Below are 25,175 nucleotides of genomic sequence, written 5' to 3' on the forward strand. Positions count from 1 at the left end.
TAGGAAGAAGAACCAGACAAGAGATGTTCAGAGAGGTCAGAGAAAAACAAAGATAAGAACAGATCCCAATTTTTTTTTTACATAGAGTTATATATTGACTCTGAATTATGCCAAAATAAAATATCTGTGAAGAGACTGAACTTAAGAGACCAACCATTTGCTCCTTCTGCTAGTCATTTCCTTCAACACACACAGCTCCTTCTGCATTTTGTCTTCTTCTCACAAAGGCTGCTCTATATGGGAGCCAAAATATACTGTTACCAAGAGTTGACTATTACATTTTCAGGACTTTTGTGAACCCAGATATTAACCATAGATGTTATTAAAAATTTAATTATATGCTCTATGATTAAACAAATTATCTTGAAAGCAAAGCCAACAAATACACAAAATATATCATTTCTTAATTACTTTACTATATTTTATTATCTCTGCTCTTATGATTACTTATGTCTATACCTTCACTTTGTGGACAAAGGTCTGTATAGTCAAAGCTATGGTCTTTCCAGTAGTCATGTACGGATGTGAGAGTTGGATCATAAAGAAGACAGAGCACTGAAGAGTTGATGTTTTCAAACTGTGGTGCTGCAAAAGACTCTTGCGGTGCTGGAGAGTCCCCTGGACAGCAAGGAGATTAAATCAGCCCATCCTAAAGGAAATCAACCCTGAATATTCCCTGGAAGGACTGATGCTGAAGCTCCAACACTTTGGCCACCTGGTGTGAAGAGCTGACTCATTGGAAAAGATCCTGATGCTGGGAAAGACTGAACGCAGAAGGAAGGGAGGGTAACAGAGGATGAAATGGTTGGATGGCATCACTGATGCAGTGGACACAAACGCGGGCAAACTCCAGGAGATGGTGAGGGACAGAGAGGCCTGGCATGCTGCAGTCCATGTGGTTACAGAGAGTCAGACATGACCTGGTCGTGACTTGGCAACTGAACAACAACAGATTGCTGTTCTATTTTGCCTAAGGGATTCCCTGGTAGCTCAGCTGGTAAAGAATCCGCCAGCAGTGCAGGAGACCCCGGGTTGATTCCTGGGTCGGAAAGATCCGCTGGAGAAGGGATAGGCTACCCACTCCAGTATTCTTGAGCTTCCCTGGTGCCTCAGCTGGTAAAGAATCTGCATGCAACATGGGAGACCTGGGTTGGATCCCTGGGTATGATAGAAATATTAAAATGGGGTGTAACTATGCATCTCTTCTCCACTTCCCAGTAAGTGATGTCATGTTGGTAGCTTGAAATCAGCCATGCTGGAGGTAGTTACCACAGGAACAGGCATATGCTACAAATCAGGACTCTGGGGTCTCCAAGACCCAATATTCCGCCTCGTAGTTCTGGTCCTTTGGAAGGTCCGGCTGAACTTCCTGAACTTGTGTCCTCTCAATAATTCCCTGTTTTTCTTAAGCTTGTTTGAGTAGGTGTTTGCTATTTTCAAACAAGTGATCAATGATTGAGAATTGGACATTTTCAAAAGGAAAAGTCACATCACGTGTTTTAGAGTTAGGGTTTCCATCAGTTTAGACTTGCATCAACCAATCCTGAAAGATGCAAAGATCTATTCAAAATAAGATTCTGGGCTAAGTCATTTAGGAAGTGAGGGATTGCAGAGGAGATTGTTCTAGACACACGGGCTGTGCTGGGGGAGGGAGGGAGGTGAGAGAGGAAAAGGAGCCGGCAGGAAGGAGCACACCAAGGCAGGGAGAAACCCTCCTCTCTACATACTGCTCTCAGTCTTCACTGCCAGGATCTTTGAACAGAAGTTGACAGTCCGGAGAAATCCACTATTAGCTCCATTACATTTCCAGCTATTATTCTATTCATTGTTCTCACACCTCAGGCCATCCTATTTACATAATGAGAAGAGATTTGGCAGAGGGGCGAGTATCGATTGTCATGGCCTGCCTTGTTAGTTTATACTGTAAATAACAACTTGTTTCCCATGCTGCTGTTCTGGGGAACATTCTGTTAATTTCAGTCATCATCTTGTTTCCACCAAATCTGGCTGCAGAGTTTTTAGAGGAATAGCTGTTTCGACATGGTCATTATTTGAGGGTGCTTTAGCCAGTATGTTTCTAGGAGACAGATACAACCAACAAGCTATGCCGGTTGAGAGCTGGCCTACAGGGTCTAGATTTTTGGGCCTTTAGACAGAAGAATGATTTTCTATACTCACATGTGGGTAGACCCACATTTCTCACCCACTCACCCACCCTCATGGTGATAAACAAAAGGCTGTGAGTAGGGACGGTCATATAACTCTTGTAGGACTTCAGGTGTAAAATGAAAATGTGGGGTGTCTTGCTCAAAAAACAGGTAAACAATTTTTTTCCTTTTTTCCACCATCTCTCTCTGAACCTGTCATAGTGTTTTTTCTTTGCTATTTAATGTCACGCTCCCCCAGACAAAGATATTCATGGGGTGAGTATAAACCCTCCCAGGCACCTGGGTAGCTCTGCCTTTCGTTTCTGCAAGTAGGCATACACCTGACAGACACACTTGCCCTGGGGCTCGCCGGTGGCAGTGCGGTGCAGTGGGACCTGGGCAGGGTCAGGGAGCAGGCAGCCAAGAACCCAGCTCAGGGAGATGAATGAGGAAGCTATGGGAAGTGGGGCGGCCAGAGAAAGGAGGCTCCAAGCCCCAGACCGTGCTCCGGTGTCCCATCAGACTTCATTTACAAAACACAGAGACAAAGAAAAAAAAAATCTATTAAGAATTTCAAGATGGTAAATACGTAAAATAGATAGCCAGAGGGCATCTACTGTGTGACCCAGGGAACTCAAACCCGGGCGCTGTGACAACCTAGAGGGCTGGGATGGGGTGGGAGGTGGCAGGGAGGTTCAAGAAGGAGAAGACATATGTATACCGACGGCTGATTCAAATGGATGTTTGGTAAAAAGAAAAAAAAAAGCCACAATATTGTAAAGCAATTATCCTTCAATTAAAAATAAATAAATTTTAAGCAAAAGAACTTCAAGATGGTGAAATTAACCTCCAAACACAGAGCCTCCTTCTGAGTCACAGGCCCACAAAGCCGTCCCTGACCGTCAACTTCTCTTTCTCTCGTCTGTCGTGGGGACGCTGGTTGGTACACACCTGGCTTTGTATGTAACAGCACGTGCTCAGGATAACACACAGTTAAGCAGTGAACAGGAAAGATGCTCAGAAAGGAGGAGGATGGGAGAAGTTGAGTTGGCTGGGAAGAGGACCAGAACCACAGCTTTGCAAATTGCTGATGACTGTCTCCCATTCTATCACTGTTATAGTTTGAAGCTTATGGGCTTCCCTGATGGCTCAGCTGGTAAAGAATCCGCCTGCAATGTGGGAGACCTGGGTTCAGTCCCTGGGTTGGGAAGATCCCCTGGAGAAGGGAAAGGCTACCCACTCCAGTATTCTGGCCTGGAGAATTCCATGGACTGTATAGTCCATCAGGTCACAAAGAGTCAGACACGACTGAGTGACTTTCACTTTCCCTTATGTGTTTAAATGAAAATATTTGAAGACCCTTGTTTTAAGTGACCAATCTTAACATTAAAAGTTCTCGGTAAGTATTTGCCGAAAGGATGTACTCAACCATAACGGAAAAGTGGAAATCAAATCTCCCTATGCTTTTGGGAAAAGAAACCAGCTTAAGCCAATCTCTTGCAATTCACAATGCTAACAAGGTCCAAGTGGACTTAGGGAATTTCTCCTTGCTGTTCTGTTCAACCCTGATGGGTTGCGAGCATTCTTTCAGACATTGTCCTGTTTTCCTTATCAAGAAAACAGAAGTCATAATGTTTGAGGCCTTTTTCCTCCATCTGAAAGCCTTCTTAAGAGGGCTGTAAGCAGCACTGAGTTCAGCTTTTTGGGGAGCCCTTGGACTCTTCTTATTCATGTGCCAAAGAGCTAGTCTAGCAGCACTCAGACCTGACAAGGGGGAGCAAGTGGAGGAAGGCCTCTCACGCAGGCCCACAAGAGAAATAACCCATGAGTTCCTGGGAAAACAGAGAATGAGCATTGATCCACCTGATAAAGACAGAGGCTGGTTGAGACACATGCTCAGGCCCAGCTCTCTTAAGGACTAGACATCCTTCCTGAAGGTTCAGGAAACTTCTGCTCATTTAGATCAGTACCTGGCTTGTTTCCTTATTCTGTAATAACGATATTCTTGTTTCTGGCCACAGGCACTCCCCTTGCTCCACAACCAGCCACTTTCTGATCTCTGTTTTCTGCGCTCCCCTGTCCCAAAGAGTAGCTCTGTCTTGGAGGTGACCTCCATTCACTCAGCTCACCCACTGTCCTCCAGAAAGCACACACGGGTATTTAGGATGAGAGTCAGTTTGCTCTTTGTTATAAAAGGTCCTTGAGGATTCTTAATCTGATCTTTGAGTGAACCCAGGTACTCTCCCTAGAATGCCTAAACAGAAACCTGCTGACCTTGAGTGCCATATTCAAAGGGACAGGGAGCCCTTACCTCAGCATACATTAATACTCTCAGTTAGCCATTGGGAAACACCGCTGAGCACCTCTGATGCATTTGGTGTTTCTTAGGTGATGGTGAAAATCAAAGGGAGGAAAGAAAGGGGGAAAGAAGGCAAGGATAGAGAAAAGAAGGAAAGGAAGCAATGGTGGGAGCGAGGGAAGGAAGAAACAAATGCACTTGTCAAGGCGTGGTCTAGTGGACTCTGCAAATCATTAAAATATATTAAGTTTTAGAAGGTTAAGGAGGGTATGGACACAAAGCAGTGAGATCTCCGGTGTAGAGACACCTACTTACTATAATTGCATAAATTCAGGCTCTCATCTCAGTTCTTCCACTTCATACATGACTTTAAGCGAGTTGCAAACTGAAGTTGAATTTTCAAATCTATGGAACAGTCTAAATAACAGGTTGTACCTCAGAGCATTGTTTTGAGGAGTAGATATTATTATACACAAACTTCTCAGTTTAGAGGTAGCTATTTATCAGGGTTTCCCTGGTGACTCAGTGGTAAAGGACTTGCCTGCCAATGCAGGAGACTCGGGCTCCATCTCTGGGTTGGGAAGATGCCCTGGAGTAGGAAATGGCAGCCCACTCCAGTACTCTTGCCTGGAGAATTCCATGGACAGAGGAACATGGCGGGCTACAGTCCATGGGGTTGCAAAGGAGCCAGACATGACTTAGCAACTAAACAACAGCAACAATAATTTATCATCATCACCATGGTGCTGTTGATGCATTGATAGAGCATTTGTGCTTTTTCAGTGTAATTTCATAAATAGTTCTTGAATAATGTGTATCCTCACATCCGCTTTAGTCCCCCTTCAGCCCATACTCCACCAGCCACAGGAGTGTTGCAAACATGCCTATCCTTAGTTAATCTCCCATTTGACTCTCCATTTCCCTTTAACTGGACCAAAACACCACTTGTTTGGCCTCCAGCAAGCTGCATGGTCTGTTCCACACCTACCCCTCCAACCTGATTTACACCAAGCTCCCTCTGGGAACTCCAACCCAGCCCACTCTGGCTTCCTTTTCTTTTTTAATCCCTCCATTTCACAGCAAATCAGCACATGTTGCTCCCTTTGCCAAGAACATTTCCCTGACTTCTTAAACTCCTCTGGACTCTTCAAGTACCAGCTCAGGCCTGACCTCCTTTTCTGTGTCCCCTGACTGGTCAGCTGCCCCTCCACAGGCTATCACAGCCTCCACACTTCTCTTTCACCCCCATCACGATGATAATTCTACATTCACACGTGATTGAGGCATTTGTTAATAATCCATTTCACCACCACCATCTACAGACGCTAAGCCATATGAAGACACAGATTTTATCTTCCTTGTTCAGCCCTGGGTCCTTAATGCCTATTATAGTACCTGATACAAAGCAGGTACTCAATAAATATATGTCATTTCCACTTGACACAGAGAGATGGGGGGGTGGGCAGAAAGTATCATAATCATTGCATAAATGAGGAAGCAAAGTCTGCAAAGTTGACTGATTTGAGCAAGGTTTGAAAGTGGCAGAATTAGAGTGGGTGCCTGGGTTCTACCAGGCTAACATCTGTGTGTCTGCCTTACCATTGCTGCCACCCTTGCTCAGCCATTTACATGACTCTTCCTGGTCCTGCTCCCAGAATGACAAGAACATGTGAACACCTTCTTCCACATTGTAAATCTGGACACACTTGAAGTGAGTCTTCCTGCTCCACCCCGTCACCATCAAGCCTCACTGTTTTCTCAGCAAAGGTTGCCTCTGTCTTTAAACAACTCCTCATACATGGGATTTGCAGGCTCCATAAGTTAAGCCTCTCTAAAGGTAAAGTGAACTTGACTTTGTTTAAACAAATAGAGAACGCATTGGTGCATGTAACTGGGAATTCTTAGGCATGAACTTTTGGTACACCTGGATCCAGGAACTTAACTCCATCAGGTCTCTCTCTTGACTCCCTTTTCACTTCTCTCTCTCTCTTTCATTCTCCATTTCTTGTCTCTGTTGGGCTTTTAAATTCAACTCACTACATTCATGCAGAGGAAAGTTGAACCCCACAGTCTCAGGCTCACTTAGCCTTTGGAACTAATTATTTCAGAGGAGTGTAAATGTCTGATACTCAGCAACTTTCAAATTACTTCCCCCAAAGTACTCTCAGTTGCCCTGTGTGGGTCAAACATGCGTCTTTAGACCAATCACCTAGCCCAGACAATTAGAGATCTGATTGGCTGGGTTGCTATAGATACCTGTTGGAACAACAGAGGCACATATTTGAAAGTTCAAGTAGAATTGCTTAAAATCGTCACTGGTAGAAAGGAGAAGGTGCTCGGCAAACACAAATGTAATTGAAGTCTAGTACGTAGGTCTCCTACCATTTTGTCCCTGTATAGAGAATCATCTCTTACACTTAGGCTTCTATGATAGATATGCCCCAGTTCTCTAGGTGGATTCTGACAAGCACAGTGACCAACATGCCTCACTTTCACATGATATGCCACTATTGAGTATTGAATAGTATCTCTCCCACTTCCCTCTCTCACTTTCCCCCTCTCTCTTCTCTTTTTATAGATGCATCACATTGCTGACTCATATTGAGGTCATGTCCAAAAAGAAAAAAAAAAAAAAAAAGAAGAAGAAAATCTCTGGTATCTGTCACATGGAATCAAAGTTCAACTCAGGGAAGAATTTCCTCTCTGCTGATGACAGTGCCAAGAGATTACTCAAAGCCCATTTGACTGTCACATTGCACATGCAATTAAGGACACAGGTGATCATCTTGTTCCAGAAGTCAGAATAAAAGCCGATACCAAGCAAAACACACTCTGTTTAGTAAATTAGCTGCCATGTGCAATTGCAGCTGAAGCCCTCTTCTGGATGGGAAAACGAATTTAGTGCAGTAATGAGACTAATTTCTTTTGAGGTTTGTGGATCCAGTATTTTCTCTTGGTACTTGTGCGTCACACCAGGGAGAAGCATTAAGGGCTTTAGCAGAACCCCAGCTATGTGGTTCTAAGCCACACCAAGACAAATTATAATTAATATAGCAAAAATTAAAGATAAAGAGAAACTCTTAAAAGCAGCAAGAAAAAAGCAACTAGTTACCTACAAGGGAATTTCAATAACTTGTTCAGTTAACTTTTCACCAGGAACTTTTCAGGCCAGAAAGTATTGGCACAGCTTAGTCAAAGTGATGAAAGGAAAAAAAAAAACCTGCAACTAGGAATACTTTAGCCAGAGAAGTATTCATTCAGATTTGAAGGAAAGACCAAGCAGAAATGCACAAAAATATAGTTTTATCAAAATGGTAGGATTATAGATGGTCTTAGCTTCTATTTTCTTTTTCCGACTTTCAGTAATGTCTTTATTACTGACTTTATGGGACTTTATTAACAGAGAAAAATCACTTTCAAAAACTCAAAATCAGTCCATAGCTATACATCTTATCTTTATTTAATAATCTGTTAAGGCAGGAAAAGCCACAGAAAGTTGACTTTCTATCCAAACCCTTATGAATCAAAGCTGCTGTCTTTGGAAGGGCATCATGTCATCCACATGACTTCCTGAGAAAACCACACCCTTTTGTTTTACCAAGCTTTTAAAGTGTGGTGGTTTAAGGTGTGGATTCTAAAGTTAGAGAATCCAAGTTTGAATTCAGGCTTTCACCGTTTGTAGCTTTGCCAGTAGACTGCATTTTTGCCGCAAATAGAGTGTTTCAAAATTCACCAATCTTTCTGCACAAGAAAAGAATGACTCCATGGATGCTGCCTGTGAGCTCCATGGCTATTTTTGTGTCTTGGGAGAGGCAGCCCTGTTGGTGGACACAAGCTCTGGGGCCAGAGTGACTCAAGTGAGCATCACTGCCAACCTGCCATTTTAGAAGCTCTGCACCTCTTGCAAGTAATCAAAATTATCTGTCCCAGTTTCCTCATCTACACCTCAAAGATAAAATGCACCTAGTCCATGAATTAGGTGGTAAGGCTTATATGAGATAATGTGTATAGAACAGACACGTCAGGGCAAAGCACATGGTAAGCAGTCAAACATCACTGCTACTACTTTTTAACCCAGCAGTTGTGGGAAAAGGAGATCTCTGTCTCAACTCTGTTATAGTTCCTCCTTGGAGCTTGAGGGTAGGGGGCTGGTTGGGCAGTTGAGGGAAGAAAGGACCTGGTAACCTGAAGCCAGCCTGGAGATTTATGTCTGAAAAGAGAGAGAGGTGATGCATAGACAGAGCAATTGGACCAACTGGGTTTACAAAATCCCCTCCTGAGTTTCAAAAAATCACTAGGAACCAGGGGAAGCTATCTGCTGCTCAAGCTCCTGCTGCCCACAGATAAGGCACATTTGGGCTCATTCCCTCTGGAGCGCAGGAAGTTGAACCTGTGAAAAATTACTACAAGGGGGAGAACATTAGAGCCCAGACAGACACCATTTTTCAGTGTTTACTATAATTGCTCGTGTCACAGTCATTCTTCTGCTTTACCCTGGGGAATTGTTTCAACCGTGTATTTGCCTCTCTTCTCGAAGAAATGACGGGTGATTCTTGAGACAAACTGGGAGAAGGCACCGTCCTAACCTTGCTAGCTGAGCTGGGTGGAGAAAGGGCCTGCACAAGCCTGGGAGAGGAAGCTGGACTTAAAACTTCCTCAGTGAAAGGCTTCTCTTCTCTCTCCAGTAGGAAAGAGCTGGAGAAAACTTTGTACTTTAAAGGTGGGTTTCCTTAGCCATCTCAATCACCATCTCATCTCATTTTAAGACAGCACCTGTCTTAAAATAGGTGCCTAAAATATGCTGGATAAACAAAGCAATGAATCAAAATAACAATTTCAAATTGTTCTATAAAAAATCTAGTTTACACAGTTTGGATAGTCAATATATTTTCAAAATATTCTATGTAAGTGTTCTAAGTATGTTTAAGGTAGGCTGGGCTAAGCAATGATGTTAGGTTGCTGTTGTTTACTTGCTAAGTCGTGTCCAACTCTTTGCAACTCTGTGGACAGTAGCCCTCTGTCCATGGGCTTTCCCAGGCAAGAATACTGGAGTAGGCTGTCATTTCCTTCTCCAGGGGATCTTGCCAACCCAGGATCAAACCTGTGTCTCTTGCTTGGCAGGCAGATTCTTTACCACTGAGCCAACTGGGAAGCCATGATGTTAGGTAGGTTAGGTGAATTAAATGTGTTACCAACTTATGATATTCTCAATTTATGATGGGTTTATCAGGACATAACCCCAACAGAAGGAAGGAAAATCTATAGTCTACAACCGTTAAAATGTTCACTTTTGTTCAAAACTAGTTTTTCCCATAAGATGAAGCCAAAAAGTAGGTACTCCGTATTGTTTCAGATTTTAAAAATTATGCTCCAGAGAGAGATGGTGCCAAAAAAAGAATAGTGCCCATGATGGATACGTGGAGTTTATTATACTATTCTATTTACATAGTAAAGGTCTCAATGTTTCTATAATAAAAAACTTGCAATGTTTCTTGCTATCTTATATCATTGTTTCCCTAAATGCACAATTAGTTAATTTTATGCACTTAAAAATTATATTATGTCACTTAGACTTTATTTCAGCGTGTGCTAGAATTAAACCAACCAATTTATTTTTAATGGACTCATGGAGGAATTTTCAGTATATCCTTGAGACTTCTACACTGCTACCAGCTTTACTCAGTGCATGATGGATAGTTTCTATTTTAAAATATGGCATTTGTTGTGATACAATTTAAATTACCTTTCTGCAGAGAGCATGCGTTCTTCAGAGTTACAATTATGCAAAGGGAAATTATACATCATATTCTTACTTTGTCTTCCTTTATAGTCCTTGTTGCAGTTACTTTCACTCAGGTACAATTACATTAGAGAAAACGAGATTTTGCATTTATATTAAGAACGATTCTATTCAGAAAATTCATTTCAGTTCTTAGTTAATTACAGAAGAAAAATGAAAGCTATTCTAAAAATAAACAAGAGTAAAGGCTCAAAAGTAGCACAACTCACATATAAAGTAAAGTGTTATGTATAATCAATAATTTGCAGTTCTCACAAGCCCACTTAACAATACAAGTTACTGTATCATAATTATATGTTAAGAAAAATATTTTTAGATCTTTTCACTTACTATAAATGTTATGTATGCTCTTTACAGAAAATTTGGAAACTTGGACAAAAGCACAAAAATAAATCAAGATCACCCTGTGATTACGACACCTAGATGTAACCACTGTTAATAGTTAGCTATATTTCCTTCAACTTCACTTTTCTGTTCAGATAGGATGCAAATATCAATACCCCATTATATTTAACAAAATTGGCATCATATGATATATTCTGTATGCTATTTTATAACCTAATTTATCTATTGGAAAATCTGTGGTAAACATTTATCCCATTTTATTAACTATCTCTCTTAATAATTGCAGATTTTCTAGGCCAGTGTTATATGTACACCATGATTTATCTAACCCATCTCATATTATTATAAATTTAGAATATTCTATTTTTCCCTATTATCAATGATGCCACAATCAATGACTTTATATAAAATTTTTTCACATCTCTATTTCCATTTGATACAGTATTTGAAGTCTATTTTGAGTCAACACATATGAATATTGCTAAGTATTTTGAAACATAATAAAAATCTCTAAAAAGCTGTCATTAAAACTCTCATAAGCAACTCCAGATATCCATATCCTTACAAACTAAAAAGAAAGAATTAGGTAAAGGGCAATCGCGAGGTAATTTTAGCTTGATCCATTCAATGTAGAGCAACATATTTAAAAATATAGTCATGAGGAAGAGATAACTCCTTTTGAATACCCATTCCTTTTTTAAAAAATCCCAATGCACAGTAGCTGTGACAGAATGCATTACTTTTCCCAAATGACTTGCTTTGGCCAGCAGGTAGAAGTGACCATGTGACCATTTCTGCCCAGATTTCAAGAAGTATCCTGTGTTTCTACATGTCAGTTTGGGATCTTTCGATCTCCACCAGGAAAATCTATGCCCCAGGTGGCCCAGTGTTCCCAGAAAATGAACACACATGGAGCAGACCTGAATGAAACCCAAAAGCTGGAGCCAGCCTAGCTGAGCCCAGCCTAGAGCAGCCAACCCCCAGACTGACCTACAGTGTGTAAATCACTGAGTTTTAGCATGGTTTGTTATACAGAATCATATGGCAACAGCTAAATGATACACTGGCATATTCCACTCCTTTAATTTAAGATACAGGCCAACAGGGAAGCCTGGCATGCTGCAGTCCATGGGCTCACAGCGTCAGACATGACTTAGTGACTGAACAACAAAAGAATTTGGGTTGGGTTAACACTCCATGCATTATCTGGAAAGTGGGATAACACAATTGGACGTTTGTAATGATTAAATGTAGCCTAGTCCTTCCAATTCTAGACGGTCATCTCATCAACTGAAAGTTGCTGATGAATTTCCATCCAGAATTAAAGTACCCACATGTAATACATAAGACACCAATTGGCTATTGATCCTTCTGGATCAATGACATGAATTAAAATAAAATACTAAATGGACAGGCATGAGCTCAGCTCCCTGTTGTCAATAAGAGCACTCATATCTTTATTGTCTCCCTTCTGATCATGTTATATGTAAGCAGCAACCCATTGCAACACATGGAGACTTTTTAATCAGGTCGTAAAAGGCTTGCTCATTAAGCTAAAGAAAGGTTTGCTAGGGAAATGGTCTATTACATTGTAATTTGCTTTCACATGCAAATTAAGGAATAATTAGTTTTGAATATCTAGAGATGTAGAATCTGGGTGTTTGACATATTTTCATATGTAGCCAACACCGAAAGTTCAAGTGTCTTTTCAGTAAAAAGAATGGCTTTTTGCAAGTTAAAAGAGCTTAAACAATATTCCATTCTTAATGTACACTATTTAGGCAAATATTACAGGTGGCATATATTTAGCTCACAATTCAGAACCAACTGTTTTCTTTAACTTGTTAATATTTTGAAAAGGCTGACAAAAGTCTGAATGTTACCACATTTTCCTTTTCTTTTGCAAAGGCAAGGTGTTCTTTAAAATATGGTTGAACCAATATTTAAATTATTTTAAATAATCAGAGATAAATACCTGTGCCTTCCATTATCTTAAAGTGGCACTTCCTCTTCTAATATTTTTTAAAATAAATAAGTCAAATAATTTCATCACTCCAACAGGGAGTCTAAGTAGGCTGAAATCATTTCTTACTTTTGTAAACTTACTTGGCCATCTCTTTAAAATTAGTGAAACAATTAAAGCTTATTACATCGTGCACTTAAAAGCTTAGGCTAGATCTTGTGCTCTGCTCTCACCCTCAAAAAAGGGGGCCATAAGGAAACTTTTGGAGGTGATGAATGTTTATTACCTTGTTCATGGTGATAGTTTCATGGGTATATGCCTATGCCCAAACTCATCAAATTAAGTATATCAACTATACTTCAGTAAAGCTGTTTAAAAAGAGAAAAAGGAGTGTAGTAAAAACAAACAACAAATAAACAAACTTAAAGGTCATGGAGGAAGAGAAGGAGAATTAAGTGTTGAGAAAGTGCTCTTTGTAAAACCCAGAGCAGACTCTGCAGGGTTAAATCTCTGTGTCTGGAGCAGAGCTCAAGAATCAAAGCCCCTCTCTTCCACAATAAGGAACATATTTCTATGGTTAGAATTCTTTTGTCCAGTGGGAGATGACACAGACCCTGTGGTATCACCAATGAGGGGAGCGAAAAAGAAATGGCATGGAAAGGCAACAGAGATAAAGAGATGGATGAACGGACAGGATATGGCCACTGAGCCAATCTGGAGGGCAGCAAAGAAGGAGGAGTAGGAGAAAGCTCCACATTGACCCTTGGTCTTCAGCCTGGGTGACTAAGTGAGTGGCCCTCGTGTGAAACAAAGTTAGTAAGTCAGAATTAGTTTGGTTCCTGACATGATGAGTTTGTACACCTTCAGGATACCCGGATACCCAAGCACAAAGGTGAAACTGTTCTAGAGTGTTCAGGAATGTATACAGAGATTAGGCATTAGCTCTTAAATGAAATTATGATAGGATACCTGAAAAAAATGCTAATGGGGAAGGCATAAAAACTTAGATGTTTTAAGTCACTGAGTTGTTGGGAAGAAGTAATGAAGGGAGGCAGAGAAAGAATATTCAGAGAGGAGGAAAAAGAGCCAATATTATGCTACATCCGAGAAGCAAGGGAAGAGTGGCCAGTAACTACAACACAATGAAGAGAGTGAGGAGGAAGAGAACTGAAAGAGGCCACTGGACCAGGCAGCATGGAGGTCTGGGATGACCATCCAGAGAGTCCTTTCCTTAAAGTGATATGGGGAGCGATCATATCAAATTGCTTAAAAGAATAAAGGGGCAAGAGAGTGAATGTGTCACAAAGAGGTAGAGATAGTGACTATGTAGCCTAATTTTTCTAAAAGCTTATTGATAGAAATTTTGAGAAAAATGACACTATTGGTAGAGGATCAAGGAAACAAGATTTGAAATGAAGTCAGTGAGCAAGTGGGGAGTAAGAGAAAAATATTATGACACAATGAACTTAAGCTCAGCAAATGATTAGTGGGTTCTTACTACATACCACACACCAGATATATTGCAGAACAAGACCTGGACTTCTACACATGGAACAGTGTGTTGCAATATTCTGTTAATTTAAACCATTAGCTCAAAGGAAAAAGAACTATAACTTGTTCACGGGTGTATGGCACCTACCATGGTGCTTGAGGCATGAGAGACCCTCAGCAAACTTTTACAGAATCATTGACTGACACAGTCCCAACCTTTAAGAGGTTCTTCCCTATCTTCATTTGTCTTTCTTGTCTAAACTCAGGCACTGTTTCTTCCAGGAAACTTTCTCTAATCTCCAAGGTGGAGTTAATCACCTGCCTCTATGTGCCCATTACACCCTGGGTGTTCTTCCATCTGTCTTTCAGTCTAAAGAGAGAAAAACAAGTCGACGAGTACTTTCACGGTTTTTAGCAGCCCCTAAGCAAAACCACAATGGGGCTTGTGGACTAGTTTAGACACTCAGGGGAATTAAATTCCTAAGCATTTCAGGTTTTTCATGAATAACTCCCACTGGCTCTCTTTACTTCTGCAGGTTTTCCAGGACTAGTCTGACCAGCAGGGCTGAATTCAATGAGCAGAGAAGCCTCTAAATCAGGCTAGGAAGCATATAATCTGTTTCTTTCTCGTGTTGTTAATCTCGTGTAAACAGCCAGCCACGTACACTGTAAGCAAAGCCTGTTAGACACCATTGGTTGGCTGGGCACTTGCGTTAAAAAATGCAACTTGCTAAACAGTTTACCCAGCAGATAACTCTCTTTGGCAGAACCATGCTGCTCAGCCAGGGAGGGAATTTGGTAACGTGCTTTATTGGGCGGCAACATTTTGGTATCAGCTTTCCCCAGATCACAGTGGGATAATGAAATTGGAATCCATTTATACCTTCCACTTCACCCCACATGGCTCATAGGCACCATGTCAAACCACATCATGCTGTAATAAATGTGCTAAAATCTACAAGCTTACTCCTCCTATTACAGACAGTGTTCTTTGTCAGATTTAAGATAAATTATGGAATACAATTTATTGATTTTGCCCACTCATGTATCCGTAGCAGAATCTCAAATCCAAGGCAATACCCCATGCCATGAAGATGCATAAGTAACTGCACTGTTGCGTGCCAAGGTTAGCAGTACAACACTCTTGCTGGCTAGTCAAGGAATAGTACAGCCACTGCTGGGACAGACCGGGCCATGTGATGAATACTTATATGCCCTGTCTCCCACGACAGGTTCTATTCTGATGGAGGTCACTGAAGCATTGGTGATTATGTTGCATGTTGTTGACACACCTTGGAAAAAGATGATTCCAAGTTAAACTGAACGAAAGACCATCTACAAACAATAATCAATGGATTTGGAGACTTGAAGACTTGTCATCAAAGCTTTTGCTCACTCCCCTTTATTGTGCTCCTCTGAGATGACCTTAGGACATGAAGAATACATGAAGGCTCTAACATTAGGGACATTTAGCATTTGCCAAGTGTTCACCTGGCTCAAACCACCTTCATCTCTCAGTTAGATTTCTGAGTAGCCTACTTACTCATCTGGCTTTATCTCTTGCTCCCCAAGCCTCTGTGTGGTAACAATGTACCATCACATCCTACTTCAGTGGAGTACCCATTGCCCCAGCTCCTGGGAGCACAGTCAGCAAACATTCCTCAGCTGTCAGCCATTCAAGGGGTATCCACACTCCTTCAGGGACATTGCCACTGCCATTAAAAGACCTCCTTTCAATGACTGATCAACCCTGGAAAATACAGTCCTGGACATCTCAGACCAAATGGAGACAATTCTGAAACTGACAGGATTGGAGTTAATATATTGCGTGGCTATGTGAAGGGCCAAGGCTGTCACTGGACTGCATCATGACTCAACGCCTCTCTCCGCCCACTCCTGCCTCCTGCCCCTTCTTTCCACAGGAGCTGATCCCAAGGAGTCAGAAACATCCTACATGTTAAACGCCACCTCAGTTTTGCTTCCCCCAGCCTGTGACAGCTCATGGATCACAAACAGTCCGAATCATCCTGGTACCTCTAAGTGTGACTCTCCCCTACAGAGAACCCGCTCTCTCCTCCCACTGTCTTCAGAGGCTTTACAATGGCCCGGGAGACCCCCCAGGGTGTGTTCCACATCTACCCTAACTTCATCTCCTCCCACTCACCCCCTGATCGCACAGCTCCAGCCACACCAGCCTCTTCAAGCACATCAAGCACCTTCACATCATGAGACGTTCATTTGCTGTTTGTCCCCCCTGCCTGGAACACTCTCCTCTTGACCAGAGGTAGATAATTTTCTGTAAAGGCCAAATTACAAATACATCAGTCTTTCTAGGCCACAAAAAAATCTCTGTTGCAACTACTGAACTCTGCCATTTTAGTACGAAAACAGCCACAGACAGTGCAAAAATGAATGAGCCTGTCTTTATTCCAATAGACTTTGTTTATGAAAACAGGTGATGGGCCGCCTTTGGCCTGGAGGCTGTGGTTGCTGACCTCTGCCCTCGTTAGTAACATGGCTGGCTCCCTCACCTTCTTCGGATCCTGATTCAAATGTTTCCTTCTCGGACCACACCTTTGTGATTTCAGCTCCCAACATTGCTCATTTCTCCTCCTTGCCTTATTTTCTTCACGGCACTCATTGGTATCTGGAATGCTAATTTTACTTATTGCCTCCTCCGTCTTTCCCTACTAAGAAGTAAGCTTAATTAAGGCTAAGATTTTGTCTGCTTTGAGGCACTTAACAGAGTGACTATCATAAAACAGCTGCTAAATAAATGTTTGCTGAATAATTGAATAAATGAATGAATGTTCAGGTAATTTAATATTCACTCCAGTTTTCATTTTGTGTATTTGTGTGTGTGTTTGTTCTCTTCATATTCTGTGAGGTTCCTTTGACCTTTTCTATCCCAGTAGAGAGAGGTGATTAAAAACACAAGCCCCTTTGTGAGACCTCCTGAGTTTTAAAACCCAGTTCAGTTACCTACTAGCTATGTGACCCTCTGCATATATATGACCTCACTATGCCTCCTTTTTCTCAGTTGTAAGATGGACATATAACATTGAACATATCATATGGTCATCATAATGAGACACACTCAACATAGAACCTTATGCTTACAAGAGCCTCACCTCCATCACTCTTGCTGGGGCCCTGAAATTTGAATTTAAATTCCATATGAGAGTTCCCTCCAGGCTCCCAACAAGACTTTTCCTCCACAATAGGATTCCAGATTCCTAGCTCCTCAGACACCTGACACAGGTCTTCAAGAAACCAGAAACCCAAAGTAAGTGACAGATTCCTAGTGTGTCTGAGAATGAGTGCTGTTGGTCAGGATAAAAATAAGGATTTTAAAACCAGCACTTAGATGACTGAGGTCACTAGTGAACGGGTTGGAAAATGATCCTAGCTTTTGCCTGGGATGGGTTGGTGGCCGCTAACCATTCGTTTCTTGACCAGTGTTGAAGGGGGAGCAATCTTTTAAACAACCCCTGTTCCATTCCATTCATCTTCCTGCTTCAAATCATTTACAACAGCTTGAGAAATAGATTTGTCCTGGCTGGTATTTAAAGAGATAGTCAATAACAATATGAGAAATAATTACTATACCTGGAGAAAGTGGGCATTGATTTCAGCACTGACTGGGGCCTCAAAACTGAATTTCAAGCATGCTGCAGCAGAGTATTTGGCAATTTATTGCTTAACTTGCTGAATTTATACCTAACTTGAGTGGGAGGGAGTTGATGCTGAAACACTTAAATACAGAGCTCATTTTATTTTAAATGACAATCCAGCTCAGCGACAAATATATTGAGGGTCCACTACTTTCTAGAAAACATAGAAAGCAGGCGCTACTTGTGTTAGGATCCAAATACAGGTACGATGGGCCGTACCTGCCTGGGGACACCTGCATTCCTTTGGTGAAAGGAGATAATAAGCCACCACACAAGTTATCATGCAACTATAATGAAGGCAAGCATTGCAAGGAAAGATGCACATAATGGGGTGAACTCAGTTTGTCTTGGGGAAATCAGGGAACTCTTTTTTGAAGAAGTTACTTTTAAGCTGCAAGCCAAAGTACGAGTAGGAGTTAAATAGGCTAAGTGATGAAGAAAGAGCTGCTTCACGTCAAAGGACCCAGCAAAGCCAGAGGCTGAAAGAACCTGCACCCCTGGAGCAGTGCTCATAAAAGTTAACTGAGAAAAGATAGCTGGCCCTCTATAAAAACCCATGTGTACATATACACGCATATGTAAGTTTACTATAAATGTTACTGAAATCTGAGATAAGTAACACATAATTAACAATCATAAAACACACAGTATTTCTGTTGTAGATTCCACACATAGTCAGTTGAGTCTCAGAGAATGCTTTCGTTGATTTTTGCCAGATTTTTAAATCTGTACCCAACTTATGGTCACCATTGATGAACTAGTGTAGTTTCCATATCAGTGTTGATTGATTTTTTTCATTTAAGCTAAGCTAAGTAAGATGAATTGGTGCTTTTGAACTGTGGTGTTGGAGAAGACTCCTGAGAGTCCCTAGGACTGCAAGGAGATCCAACCAGTCCATCCTAAAGGAAATCAGTCCTGAATATTCATTGGAAGGACTGATGCTGAAGCTGACACTCCAATACTTTGGCCACCTGATGCGAAGAACTGACTCATTTGAAAAGACCCTGATGCTGGGAAAGACTGTAGGTGGGAGGAGAAGGGGACAACAGAGGATGAGATGGTTGGATGGCATCACCGACTCAGTGGACATGAGTTTGAGTAAACTCCAGGAGTTGGCGATGGACAGGGAGGCCTAGCATGCTGCAGTCCATGGGGTCGCAAAGAGTTGGACACGACTGAGCGACTGAACTGAACTGAACTGAAGTAAGATGAAGGGGAAACAATGAAGAAGTCAGAACTTCAGTCATTTGTCAATGATGTGAGCAGCTTCCTTGCTGAGTCATACAATACTTTTCAAGTATTGAAAGAATGTATCTCGTGGTTTGGGGAGGGATATGCAAAATACAATAGCTACCAGATGCAACACATTTTTAAAATTTAATTGGCAATATGAACATTTTTCCCATATTTTTTAAGTGTGGACTAGAAGTCAGCAAACCACAAACTTGCTGTCTTGGTAAATAAAGTTTTATTGAAACACAGTCATGCTCATTAGTTTATGTATTCTCTGTGACTGCTTTTTATGGCTGCAGAGTTGAGTAACTGTAACAGAGGGCTGATTGCCCACAAAACCTAAGATATTTATGATCTAGCCCTTTACAGAAAAAAAGTTTGCTGACTGCTATTCTAGATCATCAACAAACAATAAACTGTAGTGTTTGTCTATTCTTGTGGTGTAATTACACCCAGCATGGCTGATTTTAAGCTGTCATCATGGGATGTCATGGAATGAAAGGTAGGGAATAGATGTGGAATAGTAACACGTCCTTATATAGATTTCATCAGATGGCTACAGCAGACCTAAATAACCTCAAAAGCATAGATAACAGTAAAATGTGACACAAATAATTAGAAAGTGATGTTTTGCACATTTATTGTTCTTGTTTTTAACATAACTTAGTCAATTTTAAGTTTAACATAATTTAATTTTAGTGATAGATATATTTAATAACCAACTCGCAAAACTTTTGAAACATCTAGCAGTTGACTCTCAGGCTGGTATGAGCTGGCTCCAGCACATCAGTGCCCTAAACCAATCGAAAGATAGACTGTGTCGCTGGGGGACAGAGATGGATGGGTGGAATGAGGCCAAATGGGTGAGCTAAGTAAGGTCTTGTAAGCCAGACTTAGGAGATTAGGGTTTATCTCATAAGAAATGGGATGCCATTGAAGGTTTATAGCTGGCAAGTAACTTGATCTCTCCCAGCTCTTATCACCTAATATTTTTAATCCCAGTAAATATTTTTGAAGGGATTCCTATGTGTCAAACACCCTTTTAGGTCGTTTACAAATATTAATGCTTATAAGCCCCTGAGGGATGGTATTAACATTCCCTTCCAATTTTACAGAGGAACAGAGACAGAACAAGAATTAAGCAACTTTCTCCAAGGACTTGATTAATGAGTTGTGGAGCTGGGATATGTGGGGAAGATTCCAACTTTTCTCTCCTTCGGGGGAGTTTGACCCTGCAGAGGGACAGGACTCTCTCCATGTATGAGGGGGGTTCATGACACACAGGATGGACAGGTCTGCCCAAGTGCTGCAGATGTAGTTGGCAAAGATGGGCGGGGTCTGTTGTGAAGGAATGTGGTGAGCAGATTTCTGTAGGTTGAGGTCATCTGTCTTCTGAGAGGAAGACCTTAGAAACTGACCACAGGGGAACAGGCAGAACCTATCAGCTACCAATCACATGTGATTTTTGTCCCAGTAATTTAAATCCCTCTGGAATCCACTCTGACACTTTCTCGGATCTCTTATCCTTTCATAAATTATCTGAGCAAGGAGGGAAAGGAATGAATACATCAAGCTCTAACTGGGATGGATTGTTACCACTTAGATTTTAGGTAACTTCCCCAGAAGTCAAAGTTGATCTTTAGCTCTAAGTGGAGCTAATGCACCTCTAAATCAAAATAGACCTGATTATTCTCAGAGAGAGAATGAGGAAGAACGGCTGCCAGGTAGAAGCTGATGTAGCTGCTAAGTGCATCACAGACATTTATGATTTAAGCTGAAGTTTTACTTTTTAGGGAAAATGAAAATCAGCCAATCTTCTAATTTGGTGCATTAGGGAGGAAAGAATCACCTAATGGAGAGGATAAATGTGCATCTTGCAACTGCAACCTCTAACAATTGGCACACCTGACAGGGACGTCCCAAATGTAAACTCCACAGTGCGCCCCAAAAAGAGAACAGTGGGAAGAAAAATTTAGAAAGTAGTGACCACTGCTCTGTTGCTGTCATTTGATTTATCACACCTTTGTGATCACCTGCTTGTTTCATCACCACTCTCCACCACCCTTGCCCCCTTGCCAAAGGCCAGTTTCTGATAGCTATAGACAAATGCTGAAGGATGAAGAGGTGGGGGGGGGAAGGGATCCTTGGAGCATCATTACAAAGAAAACAGAAGTAGTTTTATAGCAACTGAAGATTTCTCCCTTGTTAGTCAAAAATAGGTCCCCACTGCTTTGTGTAAGTAAGTCTTGTTCTAACTCTGGCCTTGAACAAATGACTTTGCATCCTCATGCCTCAGTCTTTTCATCTGGGAAATGGGGATGCTAATACTACCTCCCCCACCATGTGGTTGGAAGAAGTCAGTGAGATGATAAATGTGAAATGATTACATCAACAGTTAATATTTCTCAGGGTTGTGCTATGTACCAGGCACCATTTTAAGCATTTCACCTCTGCTAACTCTTAATCTTCCCTCTAACTTACAGGGTGCTATTACTGTTATTCCTATTTTGCAGATGTGGAAATTGAGGCACAGAGCAGTTAGGAACATGCCCAAAGTCAGACAGAAAATAATGGAAGGAGTGGGTCTTACATGATGCAGACTATAATCCAGGGGCTTGCTGAGATTCAGTTTTGTAAGGCTTGCAAGGAAAGAATGGTTTTTACATTTGAAACTGGTTTTTAAAAAAAAGAAAAGTAACAGTTTGTGGCCCATGAAAATTATATGCAATTCAAATTTCAATGTTAACAAATAAAGTTTTATTGGAACACAGCATATCTGTTCATTTATATATTGCCTTTTGCTGCTTTCACCCTGAAGCAGCAGAAATGAGTAGCTTAAACAGTCCACAAAAACTATTCACAGAAAAACCTGCTGATCCCTGCTCTTAGCCACTATACGATGTAGCCAACCAGTCTACTTGACCCCTAGGTGTTGAGGGACCCAAGACTGAATTAGCTATGTCCCACTTTCTATTTGTGTGTAACTTACTAAGGGGTTCCCAGGTGGCTCTGCAGTAAAGAACCAGCCTGCCAAGGCAGGAGACAAGGGTTCAATCCCAGAGTCGGGAAGTTCCCTGGAGTAGGAAATGGAAACCTGCTCCAGTATTCTTGCCTAGAAAATTCCATGGACAGAGGAATCTGAAGGGCTACAGTCCATGGGGTCACAAAGAGCCGGACACAACTGAGCAAGCACATGTAAGTTACTGAGCACCTGTGTGTGGGCCCATGCATTCACCAACGCACTTCTGGACATCTTTCCAATAAGCAAAACTAACATCTCAGGCACACTGAAAACATCCCGAGATTAAGGAAATCTCACCCAGGTTCCCAGCAGAGCTGAGCCCGTCTCACATCTGGCCATTTGACTGATACGGCCACTCTCTGTGCCTCTAAGTTCTCACACTTTCCCCTGAGAGCCTCAATAATTCTCTTATCTCAGTCAAGAAAAGCACTGCCACACATCCTCAGAGCTTATTAAGTCTGAGCACAGAAAGGCAACTAGACAACTGCAATAATTATCCGGGTAATGAGTTAAAAATCACTCTTGCCTAAAATAACCTGGTAATGAGTGAGTCCTGCTATCATATGCATTACAGAGGAGCATTTCTCAGAGAACCAACCAGAATGGAGATTGTGCCGAAATTAGTTTAGAAATCAGGAATGCACTGCGGGGCACTGAACACAATTATCCAAAGTGAAACAGAGGTAAAGTACATAAGGGATACCCACAGAGTAAAGTTGAAGGGACCTCTTAATTTTAAAGTGAGAATGGCTAGCATTCACTAAAAGATTACCCTGTGCCGGGAACTAGGCTAACAGCCTTTGTGGATCACTTCACCATTCTTTAAAATTCCCCTGTGAGATGGTTACTATTTTCAGTCCCATTATGCAGATGAAAAAACCTGAGGCTCTGAGAAGGTGAATTACTTGCACAAGAGCACACAGCTAAGTGAAGGAGCTAGCCTGTGATTCCAGGCAGTTCTAGCTCCAGAGCATACAACTCCACACTTCCCCTAGAGAAGAAAAGTGGTCAAGACAGGTTCCATTTAAAGCCAGGTGGTGGCAGAGCTGGGACAATTCAGAACTTAAGAAACAACACCATAGACTGAGGTAAAGATACATAAGTACTATTTGTGAATAAGGAAAAGGAAGGAACATTTGTTCAACTGCCTCTAATTCCAAATTATCATAACCATCATCATCATCATGATCAAAGCTGATATTTATCAAGAACTTATCATATGTGAGGTCCCATTCAAAGTATGTTTCCTTAATGAACTCTTACAACCTCATCTCATTTAATTCTTAACATTACCCTTTCAGTATGACCTAGATTATCTCAATTTTATAGATGGGGAAACTGAGACACAGAGATGCGGTAACCTGTCCTAAGACCTCCCCCAGCTGAAAGACTGAGGACCTGAGATCAAACTGTCTGACTCCAGAATGCAGACTTTTAGTCTCTACTTCCCTCTGACAGCCCTCCCTTTGTAGACTAGAGCCCTATGTTTCCTGTCACCGTGGATTAGCAGGGTGCCTTCCAGTCTCTTGTAGGGCTCCTTGATTTTCTTAGCTATTTTTCTCAACACCTTTCCAACTGTATTAACTATTTACATGGCAGTCTTCTCCAACCACTCCAACTTCATGCAAAAACACATGCGTGCATGTGCACACACGCACACACACATACACACACACAGTATGAACTTCTCCAAGTCAGTTACCCTGTATGAGTCCTTCATCAAACACAACACTTGACAGCATGCTGATAAAAGGTGGAGTGGGGAACAGTGCAGTGACTAAGAAACCAAACTCTAGCATCACCCACCTCCCCACTTACTATAGCTTTAGATAAGTGTCTTGGGACATCAGTTTCCTCATGTATTAAGTGATAATTATGGCACTTACCATAATGTAGGACTGTCATTTGAATTAAAAAGGACTACGCATGTCAATATCTTAGCAACCCTTGGCAAATGAGCATTTGAAAAGAAAAACATTATTAATAAAAACTATGTAGAAAGATTGGATGGGTGCATGGATGGCTGGATGGAAGGATGACTGGGTGGGTGAAATTCTAGTAAACAGAAAAGCTGGTTTAGAAACAGAAAGTGAGCTAGAAGGAAAAAAATACAAGTTTTGCCTATAATAAAAAGATTTTTCATCTGCACAATTGAAAAATCTCTCCAGCTGCAGGATCAGGCTGTGACCCACAGGTAAGCAAGGTGTTCATATCCAAAACCCGGTCCAGCAGATGACTCTGCTGGACATTCACCAAAGCTATTTCAAGATTATTGTCTCTAGCATTATTTGTGAATGCCTACAAGAATGGAGGGAGGAGGTGAGAAGAGATAAAATTCCAGGTAAGATTGAAAACCTCATCAAGGAAACAGCTGCACCTACTTTGCTTAATACTGTATCCCTAGCGTACAGTAGTATTTTATAACTCATTGATTAGTCAAGGTAGGCTAAACTCTAGTTACTAAAGCAAGAGAGAAATAAGCCCCCAAAATTTTGACAACTAACACCATGAAGATTTATCTGTCACTCCCATCACAATCTATGTGGCTCCTTTTATTTGGAGTGGGCAAAGGGGGCTGAGGACTCCCTGTCTTCACAGAAGCCTCCTTTCACCTTGTGGTGCTGCTCTGCCCCATGGAGATTCTCTGCCTCCAGCTGCTGGATAAGACAAAAGAGTAAATATTCATGGAAGCCTACACAGGAGGTTCTGCAGAAGTAAGTCTTCCCCTCACATAAGCCTGCAGTCCACTGGGCAGAACCCAGCCTAAGGAAGACTGGGAAAGGTACCCTAGCTGGGTGTCCTGGAGAAAGAAGAAAGTGATTTGGTGAATAACTAGACAGTCTACCACAGAGTTTACAAAATACGTGTTAAATGGAAAAATATTATAAATACATGTTAAATGGAAAGTGAATATCTATTAGAAGCAAAGAAATGGTAGTCCACGACGGATGATAACAGTGACATGGAGGAGCCAAACCTCTCCCTGCAAACACACACTTCACTGCCGTCACTACCCGGCTGGGACTCAGGATGCCCTAGTGCTTCCTGTGGGTACCTTCTCACATGGAGCCCCTCCTTCTGGACAGCCCCAGCTGTCCTGGTCCTGGTCCACCTGCTCTACATTGACACTGGCACTGGTGGCTGCTGCAGCCACGACTCCCAGATCTGGGGTCAGACTAACCCAGTGTTCCCCTGGAGGCT

At 41.7% G+C, this 25,175-nt stretch overlaps 1 protein-coding gene across 2 annotated transcripts in view; it reads right to left on the reverse strand.

Annotated features, from left to right (window-relative positions):
* Positions 1-25,175, reverse strand: part of CDH13 (cadherin 13) — a 980,233-nt gene that overhangs the window by 871,582 nt on the left and 83,476 nt on the right. The window lies entirely within an intron of this gene.

The sequence above is a fragment of the Cervus canadensis genome, chromosome 18 (assembly GCF_019320065.1).
Source record: "Cervus canadensis isolate Bull #8, Minnesota chromosome 18, ASM1932006v1, whole genome shotgun sequence".
Lineage (NCBI taxonomy): Eukaryota > Metazoa > Chordata > Mammalia > Artiodactyla > Cervidae > Cervus > Cervus canadensis.